The sequence below is a fragment of the Dama dama genome, chromosome 7 (genome assembly GCF_033118175.1).
Source record: "Dama dama isolate Ldn47 chromosome 7, ASM3311817v1, whole genome shotgun sequence".
In the NCBI taxonomy this organism is placed as follows: Eukaryota; Metazoa; Chordata; class Mammalia; order Artiodactyla; family Cervidae; genus Dama; species Dama dama.
The window spans coordinates 52,527,927-52,555,554 of record NC_083687.1 but is presented as its reverse complement, the minus strand read 5'-3'; the positions used below and the strand labels follow the sequence as shown (position 1 = coordinate 52,555,554).

Below are 27,628 nucleotides of genomic sequence, written 5' to 3'. Positions count from 1 at the left end.
AACAGAGAGGCCCTGAAGCAGAGGAGAGGAAACACTGTCATTGGAGGAACTTGCTATAAGCAAGAAATGTCTGTGAAATCTACTAGAGTTGACTAAAAACTTATGTTTGTCTTGATATAAATATGCTTTGAGTTAATTTGCAGATAAATTATTTAACATTTCCCCAAAATTGCTGGGGAAAAAATGGATATTTAGGGAGGATGTGCCTAGTTTATCTGCAGCCGAGACCCCCGTCACATCTCTGGCGTGATGGTGGAAGACCCCCAGACCGAAGATCAACTATATTTTAGGGCCTGTAAACAATAACAAAATATTGAGGAAAATGGTAGTTCTGAGATACTGTGGGAGATTTAAAAGGAAGGGAATTTCCCTAGAAAATGTCTCTGAAAAAAGGTGATGAAACAGTGAGACAAGAGTACAGCCATTTTGGAAAAGGACGGAAGAATGGCCTTGAATAAGCAGGCTCAGTAAAACAGAGCACCTAAAGGGTTGGGCTTCTGAAAGATTATCTCTGTTCCCTGATGTATGTAGTTTCCAAAGAACAAAAGCGGGATTGTAAAACCCCACCCAACAGAACTGCCAGTTCCCTGAAAGATACAGATAAAGACCTGACATGTGTCCCAAGCTGTTTCTGCAGGAAGCAGACCCCCATCTGATGAAAACTGCTAAGGACAAGCCCGTGGACCCCAGCCTTGTTGAAATCAGATGGTTGATGATGCTTGAAACTTCACCTCAATGCCAACCAGTCAGACAGCTGAGCACAAGGTAATCAGGTTTCTGTGGTCCCCACCCTCATGTGGCCTTTAAAACCCCTTCCCCGAACGTCTCAGGCAGCTGGTATTTGTTTCTGCCTTCTCCCTTGTGCACAAGCTCTCCTTCCGGTATAAAATTTTGCCTACCAAAAAGCATTGCAGGAGTGAGTCACATTTCTGTGACCTTGCTGCCCCCGAATCTGGAGGAGCCCAGGGACAGCGGCAGGCCAGCATACTGGTTTGCACAGACTGCCGCAGATGGAGGGCTTACACAACAGAAATCTGTTTCCTCGCAGTTCTGGAGGCTGGAGTCTGAGTTCAGGTGTCTGCAGTGCTGGTTCCTTCTGTGGCCTCTCTCCTTGGCTCATCCCTGGGTGAGAAGTGTCAGAACTGGGTTGTACTGGAGGACACCCAGCTGATGTTGGAGAGTTGCACCTTGGTGCTATGGGAAACCCTCCCCCAAACAAACATTGATTGGAATTGTGTCCAGAACCTTGTAACATGTCATCTAAGAATGGTGATTGCAATTTGTAAAAAGCTGTTGCCGAGGTCACATAGCTAGTAGCTGGTAATGGTAAATATCATTCTTGGTTCTTCCAACCCCATTCCATATTCTATCTGGAAAGAAAAAAAGAAGACTGAGAGACTGAGTGCCAGAGAATTGATGCTTTTGAACTGTGGGGCTGGAGAAGGCTCTTTAGAGTCCCTTGGACAGCAAGGAGAGCCAACCAGTCCATCCTAAAGGAAATATTCCTGAATATTCATTGGAAAGACTGATGCTGAAGCTGAAGCTCCAGTACTTTAGCCATCTGATGGAAAGAGCCGACTCATTGGAAAAGACCCCAATGCTGGGAAAGATTGAGGGCAGGAGGAGAAGGGGAGGACAGAGGATGAGATGATTAGATAGCATCACTGACTCAATGGACATGAGTTTGAGCAAACTCTGGAAGATAGTGGAGGACAGAGGAGCCTGGCATGGGGTCGCATAGAGTCAGACATGACTTAGCAACTGAACAACAACAGCAGAAGCCCACATTTCCTGGGTTATTTTGCATCTAGAGTTTTTGGAAATTGAGTTTCACCAGTCAGACTGTGACAGGTGGAAGGGAAACGGGCGCTATCTTTCTCCTTGCTGGTCACACAGTGGAAAGATTTTTGGCACCTGGACTCCAAGTTTAGGTCTGTTACTAGTTTCACCAGGAGCCGGCGGGGAGTGGCGTCAGCAGCAGCTTCCTGAATTCTGGCTTGGAGCAAGGTGACGGTATACCCTTGACATCAGCAGCCCAGTGATAGCCCTCCAGCTTCTGTTCCTCCACTCCTTACAAAGATTTCTTTTTGAACCAATGTTTTTGTTGAAATGATTGTAGATTAAAATGTATTTCTAGGAAATAATGCACTGACACGCCATGTACCCTTTACCCAGTCTCCCCCACGGTCACTCGGAAACTACACTGCAACATCAGAAGCAGGATACTGACACCGAGACAAACGCCGATACTGTGCAGATCTCCCCAGTTCAGCCTGTACTCACATGCACGTGCTTGCGTTTGGTTCCACACCATTTTATCACACGTGTGGGTCTGTCTATCTACCAGCTGGAAGTACGGAACAGTTCTGACAGCACGGGGACGCTCCTGCCACCCTGTCCCAGCCCATCCCTCGTCCCCGGGAACTGCGACCCTGTCCTTGACTTCTGCCGCGGCCCCTTCACAAAGTGTTGTAAGTGAACTCCTGCCGCTTCCAGTCTCTGTGAATCAGCTTTATTCCCTGAGCCTGAGTTTCCCCAGGGATCCATGTCCCAGTGCTGTATATCAACAGCCCATCCATGGTGTGGGTGCCCCATAGTTCATGCAGCCCCGACCCTAACCCGCTGAAGGATATTTGGATCATTTCTGGTCTGTGGGTAAGAACATGTACACGTTTCGTGTACACGATTCATGTACACGTTTTTGTATGGCCATAGTTTTCATTTAGCCCAAGAGTGTAATTGCCAGGACACATGGTAATTGCATGCTTAGTTGTTTTGTTTCTTAAACTTCCAAACTGTTGTCTTGCAAAGAGTTTGTAAACAGAATGTCTTGCTCTATAACCCCTTTCCACTTAAGTTGCCTTCGGTGGTTCCTGTGTCCCACTCTGAACTCTGATGAACAAAGCAATGCAGACGAGATAGAAACTCCAAACCTGGGGCCTTGAATCTCCACTGAAAGGCCAGTGAAATGGTTCATGTGTGTGTGTGTGTGTGTGTGTGTGTGACTGAGTGAGAAGGACTGGACCAGGGCAAACATACGGGGGGAAAGAACAGACCATTTTCTTTTTACTTTCCCTCCATTTCAGGATTTATACCAGTTTTCCAGAAAATAAAGAAGGATAGAAGTATGAATTTTTAAGTCAAATCTTATAAGTTCCACTGAAGAAGAGGCAGCTCAGACCCCTGTCTTTCACTGTGTTTCTCTTCAGAATAAAATTAACTCAGGCAAGTCTCCTGTCCTGGGATTTGTGGCAGGAGTGGCAAAGTTTTAGAAAATGATGAGCCATCCCTGGGCTTTGTGAGGGCTTCCTGAAATCTGTCACCTCTGCTTTGGGGTCTCTCCTTTGACAAATGAGATCTCACTGCAGCAAGCTGTTTGGATCATGTTCTCAGAAAAGGCAAGATGTAACAGAAATAGTTGAAGACCTGTATTTCCCACATTCTCACACGTACAGTTGCCTCAGACAGCGCCCTGGCTCCAGGCAGACGAGCCCGAGAAGGATGCTTTCCGGGCCCTGTCGGACACATGCTGTCTCTAGTGGAGCGCGTGGGCCTGCTGCCACCATACCTCTGCCTCCTTTGTTTTTAAATCTCCAGAGTTTTTAGTTGCACTAGTAGCTTTCACGCTAGAAGAGCTATTCATTGGGAAAGGTTTCCCCTCTGGTAATCTTAGTTTCTTAATTCACAAAAAGTCCCAGGGAGCGGGGCCGTGGGTCCCTCCTGGACCGTCTAACTAGAATCTCCACTCGAGACACACTGCATAGCTTTTCCACAGTTACTGGTGGTAAACCCAGGGGGAAGCACCTAAAGCTTTCAGCCTCCCTGGGCCCTGATTTTCAGCCTTCTCTCTGGCCGTGAGGATGCACACGTGCTCACTCCTCTCCTCATGATGTTTCCCAAAGCCTTGCCCAATAAAAAGTGAATCTCCAGTAACTCGAAACACTGGAATTGAAGTAATATATTATTCTTTAAATTAGATGAGGTAATAAAACACCCTTGACCGCCTAGAGGACCCTTCCAGTTCCTGGCTACTAGTCTGATCCTTATAAAATGTCAAAATTGCCTCAAGGTTATGATATAGGTCTCACTTTTAATGGTAAGGATTCTGATTCCAGAAAACTTTATGCTGATGTGTTGAGCACGTTCGAGACACTGTCGTGAATCTCCAGCTCCTCCAGGCTGAGTCCACCTCTGTTTCTGATCTTGCCTCCAGTACCTGTGTGCCTAGAAATTTCTTGGCTCAGGGCCCAGTGTGTGCAGGTAACAGAGGAACTTTAGGATTATAAAGGCTCACACCAGAAATCCTGTGCGTTAGAGAATCTGCTAGACCGGCTGGGAGAGATGGTAAGAAAAATTAGGATCCTAGTAAATTTTCTTAATGGCGCCCTCCTCCCCACCAAGAGAGAGCTTCCTTCAACCTCTGGGAGACACGCCTGAAGGAATCTTCTCCCAGACGAGAAGTGAGTCAGGCCGGGACCTGGGACCCTTGCCCCAGTGCTTGCACCTGGGCTAATGGCTCCTCGAGCAACAAAATATAATGCGAAGAAACAATAACAGACACAAAACAACCATGCACGGTGGGGGCAAATTATGAACAAAAAGCTCTCAGAAGGCCGAAAAACTCACGGCCGAAGGGCAGTGTTGGGAGCAAAAGCAGAGTATGGTGCATGCCCCCTGCACCCAACACCACCAAAGGGGTGGGCAGAGCCCCTAAGCTCCCCCTCCAGCTGACCCCTGGACCCACCCTACCCTCTCTCCATGTGAGGAACCAGCCCACCCCTCGGAGAGTGAGCAAGGGAACCTGTTTGTTCTCGCTGCCTCCTGCTGCAGCAGGGGCCCCAGTAAAGCCTTGCCTAAATTTCTCATCTGGCCTCCGGTCAGTTCCTGTGGACTGGGGAGGACCAAGCACAGCGTTGGTCTTTGCAGGAGGGCCGAAGTGTACCCGGCTGTGTCCTTGACTGTGCCCTAATCATCCGTATAAAGAGTCCCTCATGACCTTATGGTTGATGGAGACGCCCGGTGATCCTCAGGGCAGCTCTGCCGAAACTCGTCCCGAGCTCCTGCAGCAAACGTCAGCCCGGAGGAGGCAAGCTGCCCCTCCGGGAACCTCGGTGGAGAGGTGGGGCAGGGGTCAGAGAGGGTCAGCGCGGGCACCGAGGCCGCAGACAGACAGACAGACCCTCCGGCAGACACGGGGCTGGGCTCCTAGCAGAAGGACCGAGCTGCAAGTGCGGAGAGCGGCCCCTGGAAGCGCCAATCAGAGCTCACCGCGGTGACAGCGCCGCTCGTCAGGACTGACGCCTCCCGTCTGCCCGCCCTGTCCGGGAGGTGTGAAGGTGCCGTGCCTCTGCTGCTGTGCCCCCGGGGCCCCCGCCTCCCGTTGGTGACGCTGTCCGCCCGGCGGCGGGCAGAAAGGAGCCTGGCAGCCCCAGAAGCCTCGGACGGCCCCTGCGCGCCCACCCTCCGGCACGCGGCCGGGGAAGTGGGGGCCTTTGGGCTACCGGTCAGGAACCCGCCCCCGGAGCCCTCTCTACCGAGGCTAACCTCGCTCGTTGCTTTGCCTCCTTAGAATTTTTTTTAGCCCATCTAATCCTTAAATATCTTCCCCATTTCTAAGCCGGGCTTCCTGTTGGAACATCAAGACTATATATTCAAGGATTGATCCAGAACTGTCAAAACCGCGTGCTGCCTCCATCTGAGCCCTAATGATGGAGTCAAAACTGGGAGCCCAGTGACCTCTGGGGGCAGCGAGTCAGTCTCCTCGGGCTTCTCACCGAAGTACCAGGGACTCCGTGGAGCAGACTCAGCCGCTCCTGGCTCCGGAGGCTAGAAGTCGGGAGGAGAGGCGTACGCGGGGCTGTGCTCCCTCGGGGGCCCTGGGAGGAGCCTCCCCCTGGCTCCTGAGTTACCCGCCAACGTTGGGATTCCTTGGCTTGGAGATGCTTCCCTCTGACCTCTGCCTCCATCAGCATTTGGCATTCCCCCAGTGTGGTCTCATGTCCAAACTCCTCTTTTTATAAGGACACCGAGTGACATTGGGTTCAGGGCCCACTTCACCCCAGTGAAGTCTGACCAGTCTGACCTCATCTCAACTTGATTACATCTGTGAAGACCTTATTTCTAAATAAGGTGACATTTCCAAGAGCCTGGTGTAGGACTCGAACACATCTTTTGGGGACACAATACTACCCACAAAACGCAGTGTTTATGAGTCTATTAACAAACTGAAGTGCTGGTGACAAGTCATCGTAACTGGAAGATGTGACTGAACCACGGGCAGCATAAAAGGGCAGACCTGGGGAGGCTGGATCCAAAAAAATAGAGAGAGGTGCTCAGATGGCCAGGAAGGAGACTGTGAAGAGAGCCTGGGTAAAATTTTCTGAGGGTATGGAATTCTCGTGCGTGGCCAGAGAAATTAAGAGAGAATAAATTCTTCCGTTTACCAAGCAAATAAACTGAGCAGCCCCTGGATGAAGCCCTGCCTATGTTATCTCATTATGTGTCACAATTGTAAAAGGTCAGAAGCAGCTCCATTTTCTAGAAAGGGAAGTTGGAGCATAAAGAAGTTAAGTAAATTGTTTAAAGTTTGCTTAGTAAATAAATGGCAGGACCAGGAAAAAGTTCTGCTTTGTCTGACAGCAAAGTCCATGCTCTTTCCATTGAGGAAAGTAACCTTGCCTTAGGTCAACAAATCATTATCTTATGCCTACCGTATGCCACGTACCAGCCCACACTGCCTTCCTCAAGGAGATTCCACTAACAGTGCTTAAAAGTACCCAATTCTCCAGCCTATTCACCAAACTCTGCATTAAATCTAGAACTCTTCAAAATCTGATGGCATAAGTGTATCTTGTTTTAATTTATATGTTTTACACTATGAGTAATGCAGAGCATCTATTCAAGTTTATTTTATCATTTTTGTTTGTTTTTCTCTGAATCACTGCATCACGCGTTCTGCCCCTTTTCTCTGGGTTTGCTTGTCTTCTTACAGGTTTGCTGGAGCTCTCTGTGTGTGATGGCTGGTGCCACTCCGTTATTTTATGTGATACAAATACTCACTCCCTTCAGGGTGCTTTTCATTTCCCTTTCTTTCTAGGGCTTACTTAGAAAGATATTCCCCACAGCAGTATTATACAACTGTTCCCTGTTTTTTCCTGTGTTTGTATTTTTATTTAAAATGTAATAAAATGTGTTTTTTCTCAAATGATACCCAATTACCTCAAAGCCAACTATTGATTACTCTGGTTTTCCTTCATAGTATCTTAAATTACAGTTTACATGTGAATTTTATACTAGCATCTTATTTGTTTCAACACCTGTTTCTGAAAAAGCATCCTGCTACACATACAGTCATGGTTTGGTGACCCACAAAACCAAAACTTCCCCTTGATGCTTGCTACATATCTCACAAGTCAATACTGAAAAGCCCATAAACTCATTCATGAGGGAAGGTTCGGGTATTTACCAGCAAGATCGAGCCCAGGTCTCCTGGATTGCAGTCAAATTCTTTACTATTTGAGCCACTCAGTTCAGTTCAGTTCAGTTCAGTCGCTCAGTTGTGTCCAATTCTCTTCGACCCCATGGACTGTAGCATGCCAGGCCTCCCTGTCCATCACCAACTCCCGGAGCTTACTCAAACTCATGTCTATTGAGTCGGTGATGCCATCCAACCACCTCATCCTCTGTTGTCCCCTTCTATTCCTGCCCTCATTCCCTCCCAGCATCAGGGTCTTTTCCAATGAGTCAGTTCTTCGCATCAGGTGGCCAAAGTATTGGAGCTTCAGTTTCAGCATCAGTCCTTCCAATGAATATTCAGCACTGATTTCCTTTAGGATGGACTGGTTGGATCTCCTTGCAGTCCAAGGGACTCTCAATAGTCTTCCCCAACACCACAGTTCAAAAGCATCAATTCTTTGGCACTCAGCTCTCTTTATAGTCCAACTCTCACATCCATACATTACTACTGGAAAAACCATAGCTTTGACTAGACAGACGTTTGTTGGCAAATGAATGTTTCTGCTTTTTAATATGCTGTCTAGGTTGCTCATAACTTTTCTTCCAAGGAGCAAGCATCTTTTAATTTCATGGCTGAGATCACCATCTGCAGTGATTTTGAAGCCCCAAAAAACAAAGTCTGTCACTGTTTCCATTGTTTTCCCATCAATTTGCCATAAAGTGATGGGACCAGATGCCATGATCTTAGTTTTCTGAATGTCAAGTTTTAAGCCAACTTTTTCACTCTCCTCTTTCACTTTCATCAAGAGATTCTTTAGTTCACTTTCTGCCATAAGGGTGACATTATCTATATATTTGAGGTTATTGATATTTCTTCTGACAATCTTGATTCCAGCTTGTGCTTCATCCAGCCTGGCATTTCACATGATGTACTCTGCATATAAGTTAAATAAGCAGGGTGACAATATACAGCCTTGATGTACTCCTTTCCCTATTTGGAACCAGTCTGTTGTTCTATGTCCAGTTCTAACTGTTGCTTTTTGACCTGCATACGGATTTCTCAGAAGGCAGGTCAGGTGGTGGTCTGGTAGTCCCATCTCTTTTTTTTTTCCCCCTTTATTTATTTATTTTTTTTTTCAGTGGGTTTTGTCATACATTGATATGAATCAGCCATAGATTTACACGTATTCCCCATCCCGATCCCCCCTCCCACCTCCCTCTCCACCCGATTCCTCTGGGTCTTTCCAGTGCTCCAGGCCCGAGCACTTGTCTCATGCATCCCACCTGGGCTGGTGATCTGTTTCACCATAGATAATATACATGCTGTTCTTTCAAAACATCCCACCCTCACCTTCTCCCACAGAGTTCAAAAGTCTGTTCTGTACTTCTGTGTCTCTTTTTCTGTTTTGCATGTAGGGTTATCGTTACCATCTTTCTAAATTCCATATATATATCTGTTAGTATGCTGTAATGTTCTTTATCTTTCTGGCTTACTTCACTCTGTATAATGGGCTCCAGTTTCATCCATCTCATTAGGACTGGTTCAAATGAATTCTTTTTAACGGCTGAGTAATATTCCATGGTGTATATGTACCACAGCTTCCTTATCCATTCATCTGCTGATGGGCATCTAGGTTGCTTCCATGTCCTGGCTATTATAAACAGTGCTGCGATGAACATTGGGGTGCACGTGTCTCTTTCAGATCTCATTTCCTCAGTGTGTATGCCCAGAAGTGGGATTGCTGGGTCATATGGCAGTTCTATTTCCAGTTTTTTAAGAAATCTCCACACTGTTTTCCATAGCGGCTGTACTAGTTTGCATTCCCACCAACAGTGTAAGAGGGTTCCCTTTTCTCCACACCCTCTCCAGCATTTATTGCTTGTAGACTTTTGGATAGCAGCCATCCTGACTGGCGTGTAATGGTACCTCATTGTGGTTTTGATTTGCATTTCTCTGATAATGAGTGATGTTAAGCATCTTTTCATGTGTTTGTTAGCCATCTGTATGTCTTCTTTGGAGAAATGTCTGTTTAGTTCTTTGGCCCATTTTTTGATTGGGTCATTTATTTTTCTGGAATTGAGCTTCAGGAGTTGCTTGTATATTTTTGAGATTAATCCTTTGTCTGTTTCTTCATTTGCTATTATTTTCTCCCAATCTGAGGGCTGTCTTTTCACCTTACTTATAGTTTCCTTTGTTGTGCAAAAGCTTTTAAGTTTCATTAGGTCCCATTTGTTTAGTTTTGCTTTTATTTCCAATATTCTGGGAGGTGGGTCATAGAGGATCTTGCTATGGTTTATGTCGGAGAGTGTTTTGCCTATGTTCTCCTCTAGGAGTTTTATAGTTTCTGGTCTTACATTTAGATCTTTAATCCATTTTGAGTTTATTTTTGTGTATGGTGTTAGAAAGTGTTCTAGTTTCATTCTTTTACAAGTGGTTGACTAGCTTTCCCAGCACCACTTGTTAAAGAGGTTGTCTTTTTTCCATTGTATATCCTTGCCTCCTTTGTCAAAGATAAGGTGTCCATAAGTCTGTGGCTTTATCTCTGGGCTTTTTATTCTGTTCCATTGATCTATATTTCTGTCTTTGTGCCAGTACCATACTGTCTTGATGACTGTGGCTTTGTAGTATAGTCTGAAGTCAGGCAGGTTGATTCCTCTAGTTCCATTCTTCTTTCTCAAGATTACTTTGGCTATTCGAGGTTTTTTGTATTTCCATACAAATTGTGAAATTATTTGTTCTAGTTCTGTGAAAAATACCGTTGGTAGCTTGATAGGGATTGCATTCAATCTATAAATTGCTTTGGGTAGAATAGCCATTTTGACAATATTGATTCTTCCAATCCAAGAGCATGATATGTTTCTCCATCTGTTTGTGTCCTCTTTGATTTCTTTCACCAGTGTTTTATAGTTTTCTATGTATAGGTCTTTTGTTTCTTTAGGTAGATGTACTCCTAAGTATCTTATTCTTTTTGTTGCAATGGTGAATGGTATTGTTTCCTTAATTTCTCTTTCTGTTTTTTCATTGTTAGTATATAGGAATGCAAGGGATTTTTGTGTGTTAATTTTATATCCTGCAACTTTACTATATTCATTGATTAGCTCTAATAATTTTCTGGAAGAGTCTTTAGGGTTTTCTATGTAGAGGATCATGTCATCTGCAAACAGCGAGAGTTTCACTTCTTCTTTTCCTATCTGGATTCCTTTTACTTCTTTTTCTGCTCTGATTGCTGTGGCCAGAACTTCCAACACTATGTTGAATAGTAGTGGTGAGAGTGGGCACCCTTGTCTTGTTCCTGATTTCAGGGGAAATGCTTTCAATTTTTCACCATTGAGGGTGATACTTGCTGTGGGTTTGTCATATATAGCTTTTATTATGTTGAGGAATGTTCCTTCTATTCCTGCTTTCTGGAGAGTTTTAATCATAAATGGGTGTTGAATTTTGTCAAAGGCTTTCTCTGCATCTATTGAGATAATCATATGATTTTTATCTTTCAATTTGTTAATGTGGTGTATTACATTGATTGATTTGCAGATATTAAAGAATCCTTGCATTCCTGGGATAAAGCCCACTTGGTCGTGGTGTATGGCTTTTTTAATATGTTGTTGGATTCTGTTTGCTAGAATTTTGTTAAGGATTTTTGCATCTATGTTCATCAGTGATATTGGCCTGTAGTTTTCTTTTTTTGTGGCATCTTTGTCTGGTTTTGGAATTAGGGTGATGGTGGCCTCATAGAATGAGTTTGGAAGTTTACCTTCCTCTGCAATTTTCTGGAACAGTTTGAGTAAGATAGGTGTTAGCGCTTCTTTAAATTTTTGGTAGAATTCAGCTGTGAAGCCATCTGGTCCTGGGCTTTTGTTTGCTGGAAGATTTTTGATTACAGTTTTGATTTCCTTGCTTGTGATGGGTCTGTTAAAATCTTCTATTTATTCCTGGCTCAGTTTTGGAAGGTTATACTTTTCTAAGAATTTGTCCATTTCATCCAAGTTGTCCATTTTATTGGCATAGAGCTGCTGGTAGTAGTCTCTTATGATCCTTTGTATTTCAGTGTTGTCTGTTGTGATCTCTCCATTTTCATTTCTAATTTTGTTAATTTGGTTCTTCTCTGTTTCTTAATGAGTCTTGCTAATGGTTTGTCAATTTTGTTTATTTTTTCAAAAAACCAGCTTTTAGCTTTGTTGATTTTTGCTATGGTCTCTTTAGTTTCTTTTGCATTTATTTCTGCCCTGATTTTTAAGATTTCTTTCCTTCTGCTAACTCTGGGGTTCTTCATTTCTTCCTTCTCTAATTGCTTTAGGTGTAGAGTTAGGTTATTTATTTGGCTTTTTTCTTGTTTCTTGATGTAAGCCTGTAATGCTATGAACCTTCCCCTTAGCACTGCTTTTACAGTGTCCCATAGGTTTTGGGTTGTTGTGTTTTCATTTTCATTCATTTCTATACATATTTTGATTTCTTTTTTGATTTCTTCTATAATTTGTTGGTTATTCAGAAGCATGTTGTTTAGCCTCCATATGTTTGAATTTTTAACAATTTTTTCCCTGTAATTGAGATCTAATCTTACTGCACTGTGGTCAGAAAAGATGACTGGAATGATTTCAATTTTTTTGAATTTTCCAAGACCAGATTTATGGCCCAGGATGTGATCTATTCTGGAGAAGGTTCCGTGTGCACTTGAGAAAAAGGTGAAGTTGATTGTTTTGGGGTGAAATGTCCTATAGATATCAATTAGGTCTAGCTGGTCCATTGTGTCATTTAAGGTTTGTGTTTCCTTGTTAATTTTCTGTTTAGTTGATCTATCCATAGTTGTGAGTGGGGTATTAAAGTCTCCCACTATTATTGTGTTACTATTAATTTCCTCTTTCATACTCGTTAGCGTTTGCCGTACATATTGTGGTGCTCCTATGTTGGGTGCATATATATTTATAATTGTTATATCTTCTTCTTGGATTAATCCTTTGATCATTATGTAGTGTCCTTCTTTGTCTCTTTTCACATCCTTTATTTGAAAGTCTATTTTATCTGATATGAGTATTGCGACTCCTGCTTTCTTTTGGTCTCCATTTGTGTGAAATATTTTTTTCCAGCCCTTCACTTTTAGTCTGTATGTGTCTCTTGCTTTGAGGTGGGTCTCTTGTAGACAGCATATATAGGGGTCTTGTTTTTGTATCCATTCAGCCAATCTTTGTCTTTTGGTTGGGGCATTCAACCCATTTACATTTAAAGTAATTATTGATAGGTGTGGTCCCGTTGCCATTTACTTTGTTGTTTTGGGTTCACGTTTATACAACCTTTCTGTGTTTCCTGTCTAGAGAAGATCCTTTAGCATTTGTTGAAGAGCTGGTTTGGTGGTGCTGAATTCTCTCAGCTTTTGCTTGTCTGTAAAGCTTTTGAATTCTCCTTCATATCTGAATGAGATCCTTGCTGGGTACAGTAATCTAGGTTGTAGGTTATTTTCTTTCATTACTTTCAGTACGTCCTGCCATTCCCTTCTGGCCTGGAGGGTTTCTATTGATAGATCAGCTGTTATCCTTATGGGAATCCCTTTGTGTGTTATTTGTTGTTTCTCCCTTGCTGCTTTTAATATTTGTTCTTTGTGTTTGATCTTTGTTAATTTGATTAATATGTGTCTTGGGGTATTTCGCCTTGGGTTTATCCTGTTTGGGACTCTCTGGGTTTCTTGGACTTGGGTGGCTATTTCCTTCCCCATTTTAGGGAAGTTTTCAGCTATTATCTCCTCGAGTATTTTCTCATGGCCTTTCTTTTTGTCTTCTTCTTCTGGGACTCCTATGATTCGAATGTTGGGGTGTTTCACATTGTCCCAGAGGTCCCTGAGGTTGTCCTCATTTCTTTTGATCCTTTTTTCTTTTTTCCTCTCTGCTTCATTTATTTCCACCATTTTATCTTCTACCTCACTTATCCTACCTTCTGTCTCCGTTATTCTACTGTTGGTTCCCTCCAGAGTGTTTTTGATCTCATTCACTGCATTATTCATTTTAAATTGACTCTTTTTTATTTCTTCTAGGTCTTTATTAAACATTTCTTGCATCTTTTCAATCTTTGTCTCCAGGCTATTTATCTGTAACTCCATTTTGTTTTCAAGATTTTGGATCATTTTTATTATCATTATTCTAAATTCTTTTTCAGGTAGATTCCCTATCTCCTCCTCTTTTGTTTGACTTGGTGGGCATTTTTCATGTTCCTTTACCTGTTGGGTATTTCTCTGCCTTTTCATCTTGTTTAGTTTGCTGTGTCTGGACTGGGCTTTCTGTATTCTGGAGGTCTGTGGTTCCTTTTTATTGTGGAGGTTTTACCCAGTGGGTGGGGTTAGACAATTGGCTTGTCAAGGTTTCCCGGTTAGGGAAGTTTGCGTCAGTGTTCTGGTGCGTGGAACTTGGTTTCTTCTCTCTGGAGAGCAATGGAGTGCTCAGTAATGAGTTTTGAGATAGGTCTATGTGTTAGGTGTCACCTTGGGCAGCCTGTATGTTGACATTCAGGGCTATGTTCCTGCATTGCTGGAGAATTTGCGTGGTATGTCTTGCTCTAAAACTTATTGGCTCTTGGGTGGTGGTTGGTTTCAGTGTAGGTATGGAGACTTTTGGACGGTCACTTATTACTTAAAGTTCCATGTAGTCAGGAGTTTTCTGGTGTTCTCCAGTTTGGGGCTTAAGTCTCCTGCCTCTGGATTTTAGTTTTATTCTTCCTGTAGTCTCAGGACTTCTCCAACTATACAGCACTGATAATAAAACTTCTAGGTTAATGGCTAAAAGATTCTCCCCCGTTAGGGACACCCATAGAGGTTCACAGAGTTACATGAAGAAGAGGAGAGGGAGGAGGGAGATAGAGATGAGCAGGAGGAGAAAAAGGGGGACTCAAGAGGAGAGAGACAGATCTACGCAGTTGTCTGTTCCCAGAGTGTTCTCCGTAGCCCAGACACCCACCAAGATTCACAGAATTGGATTGGGAAGAGAAGGGGAAAGGAGGAAATAGAGGTGTTCTGAGGTAGGAAACAGAGAGTCAAGATTGGGAGAGAATAATCAACACACTCCTGAATAAAAATGGGAACTGAATATTGGATTCTTAAATGTCCACAATTTATATCATATACTGAAAAACAAAAATTAAAAATCTAGAGTAGAGGTTAGACTCTTAAAAATACTATATTAAAAACAAAAACCAAAACACACACAAAAAAATTTTTTTAAATATATATGAAGTTCAGTTTAAAAATAGGGCTTCTCTTTTTTTTTTTTGTAAGGTTATAGTGTACTGAAAATGAAAATTAAGGAGTGGTAGAGGAGTACTAGAGGACTTTAAAAGAAATAAGAGAAAAGGAAAAATAGAAAATAGAAGAGAAAAAGGAGAAGAAAAAAAAAGAATTTTCCCTAATTAAAAAAATCATAAAAATCTATGAAAATGAAAGTTAAGGAGTAATGGGGGAGTAATAGGGAATTTTAAAGGAAAATAAAAGAGAAAAAAGAAAAAAGAAAAAAAATTTTTTTTTCTTACTTAAAAGAAAAAAAAAAAGTAAAAATATATCTAGGAATTTCTCTGGAGCTGTTGCGGTCAGTGTGCGATCAGCTCAGTTTCAGATAGCTCCTCGGTCCAGCTTACACTTCTCGCTATCTACAGGCCCCTTCCGGTGTAGTCGGTGTTTTCTAGAGGGATTTTAATCTGTTGCACCAGTCCCTTCTGAAGCGGTTCCCTTTGTTTATTTGGCTTCTGTTTGCCGGTCTCTTCAGAGCCTCATTTCTGCCCTGACACAGGCGGGCGGAGGTGGACCCTTATTCAGGTAGCTCGTTCCGTCGCTCTGCGGGGAGGGGCCGGCGCTGCGGGGAGGGGCCGACGCCGCGGGGAGGGGCCGGCGCCGCGGGGAGGGGCCGGCGCCGCGGGGAGGGGCTGACACTGCTTTCTCCGTCTGCGCTGATCAGGCTCCTGGCCGCTCCATATGCAGCGCGCCCGGCGCTGTGTGCGGTTCCAGCCCTCGGGTGTTCCACAAAAGCGCGGAACAAAAGGCTGCGTCCGCTCTTGTGCCTTTCCCGTCTGAGCGGTCCAGGCAGCCAGGGGCTTGACAGGCGCGCTCTCCCTGGGTGCAGCGCGCCCACTCCCTTCCGCGGTCCCAATCTCGGTTTCCGCCGGCGCCAGTCTGCCCTCCGCGTCCCCAGCCCCAGTCCCCGCCCGCGCCTGTCAGGTGCCTGCGCTGTGTCTCAGCGCGACCTGCTCCCGCCTCCGGCGGGTTTGGGCCGGTCCGCAGTCTGCAAGCTCTTCTCTGGACTTTCTCGGTCCCTTTGTTCTGCGAACGGCAGGCAGCGTGTTCGGGCCGGTTAATTTTCTCTCTCTCTTTTGCTCTCCCACAGTTCAAGTTGGCAACTCACAACAGCTCCCTCCGATTGTCCTCAGGGCACTCAGGCCCGGACCCTACCCCAAGCAATGCCGCCCGCTCCTCTCTGTTCTGCCCCCACTTGCTGGTGGCGGATGCGGGTGTCTGGGGTACTTTTCTGCTGAGAGTTGCTTTTAGGCACGTAATCTGTGGGTTTTATTTATTGTTTCCCTCCCAGTCAGGTTGCCCTCCGAGATTCAAACACTTCCCCCAGACCCGCCAGTGCGAGGGTTTCCCGGTGTCTGGAAACGTCCTCTAAAGACTCGCTTCCCGGGACGGATCTCCGTCCTTAGCTCTTTTGTCTCACTTTTTATCTTTTATATTTTGTCCTACCTCCTTTCGAAGACAATGGGCTGCTTTTCTGGGCGCCTGATGACCTCAGCTAGCGATCAGAAGTTGTTTTGTGAAGTTTGCTCTGCGTTCAGATATTCTTTTGATGAATTTGTAGGAGAGAAAGTGGTCTCCCCGTCCTACTCCTCCGCCATCTTGGCTCCTCCCTACCAGTCCCATCTCTTTCAGAAGTTTCCACAGTTTATTATGATCCACACAGTCAAAGGCTTTGGCGTAATCAATAAAGCAAAAGTAGATTTTTTTCTGGAACTCTTTTGCTTTTTGGATGATCCGACGGATGTTGGCAATTTGATTTCTGGTTCCTTTGCCTTTCCTAAATCCAACTTGAACATCTGGAAGTTCATGGTTCAGGTACTGCTGAAGCCTGACTTGGAGAATTTTGAACATTACTTTGCTAGCGTGTGAGATGAGTGCAATTGTGTGGTAGTTTGGGCATTCTTTGGCATTGCCTTTCTTTGGGATCAGAATGAAAACAGACGTTTTCCAGTCCTGTGGCCACTGCTGAGTTTTCCAGATTTGCTGGCATATTGAGTGCAGCACTTTCACAGCATCATCTTTTAGGATTTGAAATAGCTCAACTGGAATTCCAGTGTAGTGATGTTTCCCAAGGCCCCCTTGACTTCACATTCCAGGATGTCTGGCTCCAGGTTAGTGATCACACAATTGTGATTATCTGGGTCATGAAGATCTTTTTTGTACAGTTCTTTTGTGTATTCTTGCCACCTCTTCTTAATATCTTCTGCTTCTGTTAGGTCCATACCATTTCTGTCCTTTATTGTGCCCATCATTGCATGAAATGTTCCCTTGGTATCTCTAGTTTTCTTGAAGAGCTGTCTAGTCTTTACCATTCTATTGCTTTCTTCTATTTCTTTGCATTCATCACTGAGGAAGGCTTTCTTATCTCTCTTTGCTATTCTCTGGAACTCTGCATTCAAATGGATATATCTTTCCTTTTCTCCTTTGCCTTTAGCTTCTCTTCTTTCCTCAGCTATTTGTAAGGCCTTGTCAGACAACCATTTTGCCTTTTTGCATTTCTTTTTCTTGGGGATGGTCTTGATCACTGCCAATGTCATGAACCTCCATCCATAGTTCTTCAGGCACTCTGTCTATCAGATCTAATGCCTTGAATCTATTTGTCACTTCCACTGTATAACCCTAAGGGATTTGGGGTAGGTCATACCTGGGAAGGAACTGGAGAAGGAAATGGCAACCCACTCCAGTATTCTTCCCTGGAGAATCCCAGGGACAGAGGAGCCTGGTGGGCTGCCCTCTATGAGGTCGTGCGGAGTCAGACATGACTGAAGTGACTTAGCAGCAGCATACCTGAATGGTCTAGTGGTTTTCCCTACTTTCTTCAATTTAAGTCTGAATTTGGTAATAAGGAGTTCATAATCTGAGCCACAGTTAGCTCCCGGTCTTGTTTTTGCTGACTATGTAGAGCTTCTCCATCTTTGGCTGCAAAGAATATAATCAATCTGATTTCTGTATTGACCATCTGGTAATGTCCATGTGTAGAGTCTTCTCTTGTGTAGTTGGAAGAGGGTGTTTGCTATGACCAGTGTGTTCTCTTGGCAAAACTCTATTAGCCTTTGCCCTGCTTCATTCTGTAGTCCAAGGCCAAATTTTCCTGTTACTCCAGGTAGCTCTTGACTTCCTACTTTTGCATTCCAGTCCTCTATAATGAAGAGGACATCTTTTTTGGGTGTTAGCCTAGAAGGTCTTGTAGATCTTCAGAGAACCATTCAACTTTAGCTTCTTCAGCATTCCTGGTCAGGGCATAGCCTTGGATTACTGTGATATTAAGTGGTTGGCCTTGGAAATGAACAGAGATCATTCTGTCGTTTTTGAGATTGCATCAAAGTACTGCATTTTGGACTCTTTTGTTGACTACAATGGCTACTCCATTTCTTCTAAGGGATTCTTGCCCACAATAGTAGATATAATGGTCAGCTGAGTTAAATTCACCCATTCCAGTCCATTTTAGTTCGCTGATTCCTAGAATGTCGACGTTCACTCTTGCCATCTCCTGTTTGACCACTTCCAATTTGCCTTGATTCATGGACCTAACATTCCAGATTCCTATGCAATATTGCTCTTACAACATCAGACTTTGCTTCCATCACCAGTCACATCCACAACTGGGTGTTGTGTTTGCTTTGGCTCCATCTCTTCATTCTTTCTGGAGTTATTTCTCCATTGATCTCCAGTTAGCATATTGGGCACCTATTGACCTGGGGAGTTCATCTTTCAGTGTCCTATCTTTTTGCCTTTTCATACTGTTCATGGGGTTCTCAAGGCAAGAACACTGAAGTGGTTTGCCATTCCCTTCTCCAGTGGACCACGTTTTGTCAGAATTCTCCACCATGACCCGTCCGTCTTGGATGGCCCTACAGGGCATGGCTCATAGTTTCACTGAGTTAGACAAGACTGTGATCCATGTGATCAGATTGGTTAGTTTTCTGTGATTGTGGTTTTCAGTCTGTCTGCCCTCTGATGGAGAAGGATAAGAGGCTTATGGAAGCTTCCTGATGGAAGAGACTGACTGAGGGGGAAACTGGGTCTTATTCTGATGAGTGGGGCCATGCTCAGTAAATCTTGAATCCAATTTTCTGTTGATGGGTGGGGCTGTGTTCCCTCCCTGTTGCTTGGCCTGAGGCCAAACTATGGTGGAGGTGATGAGGATAATGGCGACCTCCTTCAGAAGGTCCCGAGGACGCACTGCTGCACTCAGCGCCCGCAACCCTGCAGCAGGCCCCCGCTGACCCACGCCCCCACCAGAGACTCCTGGACACTCCTGGGCAAGTCTGGGTCAGTCTCTTGTGGGGTCACTGCTCCTTTCCCCTGGGCCACTGGGAAAGCCCAAATAAACAATATTGTTGAATAATAACATTAGCTAATAATAAATCTGATAAAATATGAAAAACGGATACTTTTTAAATGTTTTTATTTTGAGTTTCTGGTTTAATGTGTGCAGTATTATGACCTATAATAAATATTTATCTGATCACTCAGGTGACCAACATATATTTCTCATATATATTTGGCTTTTGTCCATAGATCCCGGCTCACAGTTCCCCCCAAACCTTTGGAATTCCTTGGGCAACTCGAGAACAGGAATACCTTTTATCAATGTATTTGCTCTCTTATCCTCAGTCCTGAAATTGCTTCAAGATCATAAAGGAGAACTGGGTGTCTTGGTACTCATAACAAGCCCATACCCCCACACTGACTGAGGTTTTGTTGATGAGATGACTTTGGAAGCATCTGAGGTTGTGCAGGGTGGGCTGGAGTGGGAGGTGCAGGCAGGGCTGGTTGCCAGGGAACCAGCCATGAAAACAGTTTGGAACTTCAGGGTTACCTCCTGATTTCCAGGCAGGGGAGGCTGGATGTTCCATCAGTCACCATGGTCAGTTATTTAATCACTCATGGTTTCGTCATGGAGACTCCATAAAACCTGGAAGATAAGGGTTCCAGGAGCTTCCGTGTTGAACACGTGTCACCTGGGGAGCAGGTGGCACCTATGCAGGGCATGGAATCCCCACCCCTTCCCCACACCTGCCCTGTGCCTGTCTTCCACCAGCTATTCCTGAGCTATAACCCTTCAGGACAAACCAGTAATCCAGTAAATAAAGTCTGAGTTCCATGAGCTGCTCTAGCAAATGAACCCGAGGAGGGGATCCTGGGAGCCGCTGATTTATTGCTGGTTGGTCAGAAGCACAGGTGACGCCCCAGGTTTGTGTCTGGTGTCTCTGGTGGAAGGCAGCTCGTGGGACTGAGCCCCTGACTGTGGGATCCGAAGCTGCCCCCAGACACACGGTGTCAGAGCTGAGTTGACTGTGGGACAGACACCCAGCTGCAGCGGCGCTGGTGATAAAGAACCCGCCTGCCAGTGCAGGAGACATAAAAGATGCGGGTTTGATCCCCGCGTCAGGAAGATCCCCTGGAGAAGGAAATGGCAACCCACTCCAGGGTTCTTGTCCATGGGAAATTCCATAGATGGAGGAGCCTGGTGGGCTACACTCCATGGGATTGCACAGAGTCGGGCACGGCTGAAGTGACTGAACATGCACACACAATTGCCCCTTGGAGGTGTGGGAACACTCCCCAAAAAGTACACTCAGAAGTTGGGTCCAAAACCTTCTAGTGAATTGTTCATGCAACCTGTAAAAAGCTGCTGCCCGTGTTTTTAAAAATCTGCAGAAAAAAATTTCACATAAAGGGCTAATTGATGGAATTGTAAAGGGCACTGAAAATAAATCAAAGGGAAAGTCATAAGGCATTTACTCACAATAGCACACTTCCCACTCGGCTGTGCTGGAAATTCCATTTATACACGCAAAGTCTGGGGCTTCCCTGGTGGCTCAGTTGGTAAGGCCCTGGCCCAATTCCTGGGGTGGGAAGACCACCTGGAGAAGGGATAGGCTCCCCACTCCAGGATTGTTGGGCTTCCCTGGTGGCTTAGCTGGTAAAGAGTCCACCTGCAATGCGGGAGACCTGGGTTCCATCCCTGGGTTGGGAAGATCCCTTGGATAAGGGAAAGGCTACCCACTCCAGTATTCTTGCCTGGAGAATCTCATGGACAGAGGAGCCTGGCGGGTTACAGTCCATGGGGTCAGAAAGAGTTGGACATGACTGAGCAATTAAATGCAATACATGCAAAACTTATATGAGCATCTTTGGAATACAATATGAAGCTTTGATCGTGTTTAGAAAAAAAGAAAAACAAGCAAACAAACAAAACATGACATAGCTAAAAGAAAAGAGAGAATTCAAAGTGAATGGAAACTCCTGGTTGGTCAAAAAATCTCTTAGCTCGCTCATTCTTTCTCTGCCTCCTGATTCAAAAATCTAAGTTGTGTAAGGACTAGAAATTAGCATTTCCTGCAAAAGCCTTCTCAGAGTATATAAAATCAAAACAGAGTTCTTAATGAATCAAGAAACTGTCAGGACAGCCCAGCACCTCTGGACTCACCAGCTCCTCAAAAGCAGGACTGTGCATCTTATTCCTCTCAGCCTGCCCAGTGCACGCTGGGAAGATGTTCAGTGAATGCTGACTGAATTGAGTCCTGATGAGGAACAGACAGGGCTGTTCCGCTATCGGCTGCACTTTATGGGGGTGGCTTACAAATCAATCCACGAAGATGATGACCTTCAAGGTCAGGAATGCCCTCCTTCCTCTTCCTCACGAGCCTGGTGAAGCTGTCTCAGCTTATTGTATCCACTGTTTTCCCCTAAAATACAGAGACTCGTCACCAGAATTACCATGCAAAATTACAAATAAAAATATGTGCTCCTATTAACAGTTTAAAAGAAATCATTTCATCAAGAAAGAAGACATTAGTGTTCTGTTCTCTGAGCAGTTTTCTCTTTGCTCAGTTCTGAGAGAGACATAAGGGACTTAAACTGAGACTCAATGTTCTACTTGGTCAACTTTCATCAGAAAATAGTTCTAAGTGCCGACTGCTTGCCAGGCAAGCAGTTCACGCTTGCCTGTGTTCACGCTGGATAACCTAGCTGTTCATGCTGGGTTATCTGGAAAGGGGTATGATGTGAATCACTGCAGATCTTTGATCAATAGCAGCGAGGTGATTCTTGTTCTGGGCGGGGGGTGGGGACGGGGGTTACAAGGAAATGAGACACAGTATTAGGTGTCTTCTGTCCCTCTAACTCTCACTCTGGGCCTATCATGAACAAATGAGAAAATCCCAGACCTTCTGACTTAGCAGGTGTTAACAGATCACAAAGTTCGGTAGGGTAGAAGAAAGCCATGGGCACCATGCTGTCACCTAAACTTCCAGGAATGAAGTTAAGGGAAATGAAACCGTTAGTGAATAACATGGTTTGGTTCAGTGAATAGCCGTTACTCCACAACCATAATGAACTGAACGGTGACGTTTTTCTGCACCTTGAAAACCCATGATGTACAAAACTAGATTGAGAGCATGCCATTCTTGAGGAACTGGGAGAGTCTGGCTGAAAGACACTTCTAGACCCACTGGCTTCCTTAAGGACCTCGAGATGTTTGTACCCTCTCAGACCGCCACATGGACCCCCAGGGCTCCTGGAGGACCATTCTCAGGAGAGGATCTTGGAGTTAGAGTGGGTAAGTAAAGGGTTATTTATCCTTTTTGCTATTCTGAATTTAACCTGGAATGACAGAATTAGGATCTAAAAACAAGCAAGCAAAATGGCATCCAAAGGTAAAACAAGAAACAAGGGAGTGACCCTCAGAGGCAGGCTGGAAGTGAAGCTGGGAAGCTGAGAGCAGGCAGGTGTGGGTCTTTTTTTTTTTTTTTTTTACTATTATTTTTATTTTGGCTGTGCCAGGTCCTAGTTCCCTGACCACGGATCAAACCTAGGCCCCCTGCGCTGGGAACCTGGAGTCTCAAGCCCTGAACCAGCAGGGAAGTCCCACAGTGATGGGTCTTATTTGCCACCACAAGGAGCCAGAGAGCTTCTGACATTTTGGGAAGGACAGTTCATCCCTGGGGCGTTCAGGTTAGGGTTTTAGCAACAGTGTTGGGAATGAAGGTCGCAGGGGCCTGATCAGCTCATGGACCTGCTTCTGACTGGTTTTGTAGAGGTAACAGGGTGCATGCTTCAGGAATCTCAGTCATCGGCCTTCAGGTTTCAGCCAGTCTGGGGTCTATGTGCTTGTGGGCAGCATGTGGTCACCATCATCCTCAGACGGAGGTGGGGGGGAGGTCTTAGTTTCTGCAGAATGGCTCAAGGATATGTGTCAGATGATCTGTATCCCTCCAGGAGGAAAGAGGGATCCTATGACCCTACTGTCCTGTTATTCTTGAGTCTGCTCTTTGGAACCGGGGAACGCCTAGAAGATGAAAGCCTTCCTCCCACAGATAAGGTGAGACTCTGCGCTCCCAGTGCAGGGGCCTGGGCTTAATCCATAGTCAGGGAACTAGATCCCACACGCCTCAGTTAAGAGCTGACATGCCATGACTTACAGCTGCTGCCTGCTGCAGCAAAAAGCAGGACCCCGCACGCTGCAGCTAAACGTCCTGGTGCAGCCAAATAAAATTAACTTAGAAAGACAGAGAAAGAGAGAAAGGAACAGAACAGGAGGACACAAATGGGCGTTGAACCCGGGAAGGCCCCTCGGAGTCCTGCCTGGTGTCAAACCAAGGTCAATTTCCCTTTTAAAACGTTTAACTGGATTTTGTTTGGAAATTTTAGACAGACTCAGTATTCAGAACTTTCCTGAATGCTTACCATTTTATTTTTCTTTTCCTCACGTGGTGCAGAGAAAGTGTGGTGGTGTTTTCACCACATCCGTTCAACGCCTCCTCCCCTCTGGTGGCTTAGCAGTAAAGAATCCGCCTGCCAATGCAAGAGACACAAGAGATGCGGGCTCGATCCCTGGGCCGGGAAGATCCCCCGGAGAAGGAGATGGAAACCCACTCCAGTAATCTTGCCTGAGAGATCCCATGGACAGAGAGCCTGGCAGTCCACGGGGGGATAAAGAGTCGGACACGACTGAGCGACTAACACACAGCTCTGCTTTGGGAATGCAACATGGGTCTGTCCTCCCGTTGTGTGGTTTTCAAGGGCTGATGGCTGTTTTCCTGCAGACCTGGGCCCTGCCCGCCTGGTCACTTCCCGTGTGACTGAGCCGCCCCACCCGGGGCCTCTCTCTGGGACAGCCTGAAGCGTGGGGCTGGTGGGAGCCTCACCAGGGATGCGATCCTGCCTGGCAGCTGCTGACCTGCGCTTCCGCAGCCCCGAAGGCAAGGGCCCAGCTTTCCGAGAACCCGCAGCAGGAGGGAAAAGCCAGTCCTCTCTTCCGCGGAGTGCCCGTGCCCCTCCTGTGCCAGGAGCAGTACGAAGCTAAGGCCCCTCATTCTCCCTGGCTCCAAGCTTTCTCTTTCCTTCCTCTCTAGGGAGGGCACCACAGTGGATTTGCTTGTGTGTGTATCACCAGCTCTAAGACTGAGCTCTGCATAAAGAACTGCATGTCTGGCAGGACGACGGCACAACTGGGTCACCTGGAGAGCCTTAAAAACATAGCGATGCCTGGGCCAAACCCAGACAGATGGGCCTGGAATCGCAGAGGGCGAATCGGGCCTCGGAGATTCTAACAGCTCCTCTGGTGCTTCTGGTTTGCAGCCAAGGTTGAGATCCTCTTAGCTCCACATCTGAAACTAGAGACCCAGCCTTTCGTTGACAAGAACTAATTTAGAAAAAGTTCAGTTTCAATCTCATGTCACCTTACATCAGTTTACATTCTGTAAGGAGGTGAAGCTGCCTGCCACCCTCTCGAGTTCAATACTTTAAAAAGATTTCACATACAAGTGAGACTGTTCAGTATTTGTCTTTCTTTGTGTGATTTATCTCAGCATAATGCCCTCAGAGGTATATCCCTGTTGTCACAAATGACAGGATTTCCTTTTTTTTTTCTTTCTTTTGGCCATACCACATGGCTGGCAGGATCTTAGTTCTCCAGCCAGGAGCTGAAGCCAGGCCCCAGGACTGAAAGGTCTGAACCCTAAGCACTGGACCACCCGAGAATTGCCATGGATGCCCTTCTTTTTTATGGCTAAATAATATTCCATGGCACATCATGTGTGTGTGTGTGTGTGTGTGTGTGTGTGTGTTCCACATTTTTTAATCTGCTCATCTGTTGATGAACACAGGTTGTCTCCATGTGTTGGGAATAATGTTGCAGTGAGCATGAGCGTGCAGATACCTTCTCAAGGTGACGATTTTGTTTCTGTTGGATAAACACCCAGAAGTGGAATTGCTGGGTCATAGAGTGGCCCTATTTTTAATTTTTTCAGGAGCCTCTGTAACATTTTCCACAGTGGCTGCACCAATTTACAATCCTCACCGATTGAGTACAAGTGTTCCCCTCTCTCCACACCCTCAGCAACCCTTGTGATTTCCTGTAGTTTTGTTCGTGGCCCTTGTAACAAGTGCGAGATGATATCTCACCACGGTTTTGATTTTTGTTTCTCCACTGATCAGCGAGATTGAGCACCTTTTCATGTACTTGCTTGCCATGTTTGCATCTTGCATACAAACTATCTTAAAACAAGTAATTTAATGAGAAGGAAATCATTAGAGGCCCATTCCTCATACTTTTTCTTACCAGAAACACATATCCTACATTTGCTGCATACATCTCCCTTTTTATTTCTAGTAGTTTTAATTACATATTAGAGAATTTGACCCATAGAAACCCTTATTTCTACCGAAAACTAAGAAGCGATTGATATAAGACAGCTTTCTTTAGATTGATATAAGACAGATTAATAGGAGGAAACCAAATATGACTCCTATATTCAGGAATTCATAGAAATGAGACTCGAAGAAGTGACCAAAACAAACTGCTTTTTTACTTTTCAGACAAAGAAACAACAGATTTGTGAAAAATTGACAAGACAAAGAGGTTTGGGCTTCGCAGCAGTGAATTAGTGAAGAAGTAACCAGGCTGTTTACACAGCCTTCCCTGCCTTAAATTCTCCATCTCAGATGATGAGCTCTTTGCCTCCTGGTGCAGGAAGGGTACTTCCTAGGGGAGATTTATTTTGCACTTTCACGGGGACCAAGAAGGATGAGGTTGTCCTTCCCACACTGGCTGTTTCTAGAATAACTTTAATTAAAAGTAATCAGTAAACCAACCAACATGGCATATTTTCGGGTGGCCTGTCCTGGGGCCAATTGTTTTCGCTTTAAAATAATCTCAGACGATAAAGAATCTGCCTGCAGTGCAGGAGATCCAGGTTCTATCCCTGGGTTGGGAAGATCCCCTGGAGAAGGGATTGGCAACCCACTCCAGTATTCTTGACTGTAGAATCCCATGGACAGAGGAGCCTGGAGGGCTATAGTCCATGGGGTCACAAAGAGTCAGACATGACTGGGCAACTATTTTCTATCTATCTACAAAAACTAAGGGGTCCAGCGGGTCCCCACCATAGTAAAGTGTGAGGCTTAGTCACATCTTAGGACTTGCAACTTCAAGGTTTTAAGGAAATAAAAGTATTTTATTTAATGTCTCTCTAGGATACATGTTCCACAAATAGGTATGATACTCCATTCTTCATAACCATACGTTTTATTGCTTTTCTGAAACTCAGAAAGACCTGTTTCACAGCTGGATATCTCATCTTTGCCTGGAATGGCAGGGTCTGTATCACAGAAGGGGTTGGAAGGTCTTTCACTTTCTTTATGGCTCCTCATAGCTGATTCATCATCCAGTTGTTGATGGTGGAGAATCACTGCTGGATCAGGGACCAGATTATCCTTAATAATCTAATCACCATCCTGTTCAGAAAATTTTGGCTTTTCTCTCTGGACAGCGAACTCTTAGAGATCTCCTCCAGACAGTTGAGAAGTGTGCTGTGTTGAGCTCTATCAGAGTTTTACAAAAATTCTCTTCCTTGAGAAATGATCCTTATGTTTGTGAGACAGGATATTGTCCTGGGGCATTTAAAAAATGTTGCTTTCAATTTTACTACTTTAAAAGATTTATTGAGTGCCATTCAACCAGAGGCCTTTGGAAAGGTCTTATTACGAAAAAAGCCTCAGGGTTGAGTAAGCCTTTTCCAGGAATAAGAAAATTAAAGATGATGAGAATCCAGGAAAAAAAGCACACATGAGTATACATACAAACATCAGCCCTGTTTTATTTGTCTCAAGGTGGTATCAACGGAACATCTTACTGACATCTGTGCCAAAATATCACAGATCTTTGGCCTTTGAAAATTCAATTTTAATATCTTCACTCTGTTTTTAATGATGTTAGGGCTCTTTAGGAGTTCTTCTACCAATTTTAGATTGGTTTTGAAGTTTTATGGCATAAGGCTTGCCATTTTTCATACCAGGAGTTACTTTATTTGAATACCAGGGTGTGTTTCTGTTCAAACGCTGGCAAAGATGATTGGGGAAAAAAAGGGTGTGAAATCTTATTTTATTGCTACCAGAAAATAGTAGCCATAAGGTGGAAATGTGAGAAACCTCCCACTTTGTAAGAGGAATCCAGTGTATCACGCCTCTTGGCTCCACTGAGACAGGTGACGGATTCTTAGACCTCTGCGTCTAGTCACCGTCCTAACGAGAGAAGGACACACTGCTCCTTGTCCTTCCCTCCCCCCGCCAGCCAGAATGCAGACGTTGTGGCTAGAGGGTGAGCCAGCGAGAGAGACTGGAGGAGGCCCTGCCCCGAAGGCAGCGGAGCGACGAGGCTGGAGGAGTCTGGCTCCCGGCGGCCTGGCTTGGCTCTAGTCTTGAGGCAGACACAGAAGGGAATTAGCATAGGCCTCCCCGAAATGCGCCGCTCGGGCACAAGGATTATTTTGAACTGAGAACAGCTGAGGAAGAGCAGCCAGCAGGAGAGCTTTCTGCCCTGTCCTGTCCTCCTAAAAGCAGGGTGTGCACTTCCCCTGAGAGGGGCCCCGCGCCGCCCCCCAATACCAGGAAGGGAAAACAGC

General features: G+C 45.1%; 1 long non-coding RNA gene across 1 annotated transcript; it reads left to right on the top strand.

Annotated features, from left to right (window-relative positions):
• Positions 1 to 604: 604 nt before the first annotated feature.
• On the top strand, positions 605 to 24,390 carry LOC133059223 (uncharacterized). The gene is made up of 4 exons (XR_009693506.1): positions 605 to 765; positions 22,115 to 22,284; positions 22,944 to 23,046; positions 23,444 to 24,390. It is a non-coding gene; the product is annotated as an uncharacterized LOC133059223 (long non-coding RNA).
• The last annotated feature ends 3,238 nt before the right edge of the window (positions 24,391 to 27,628 follow it).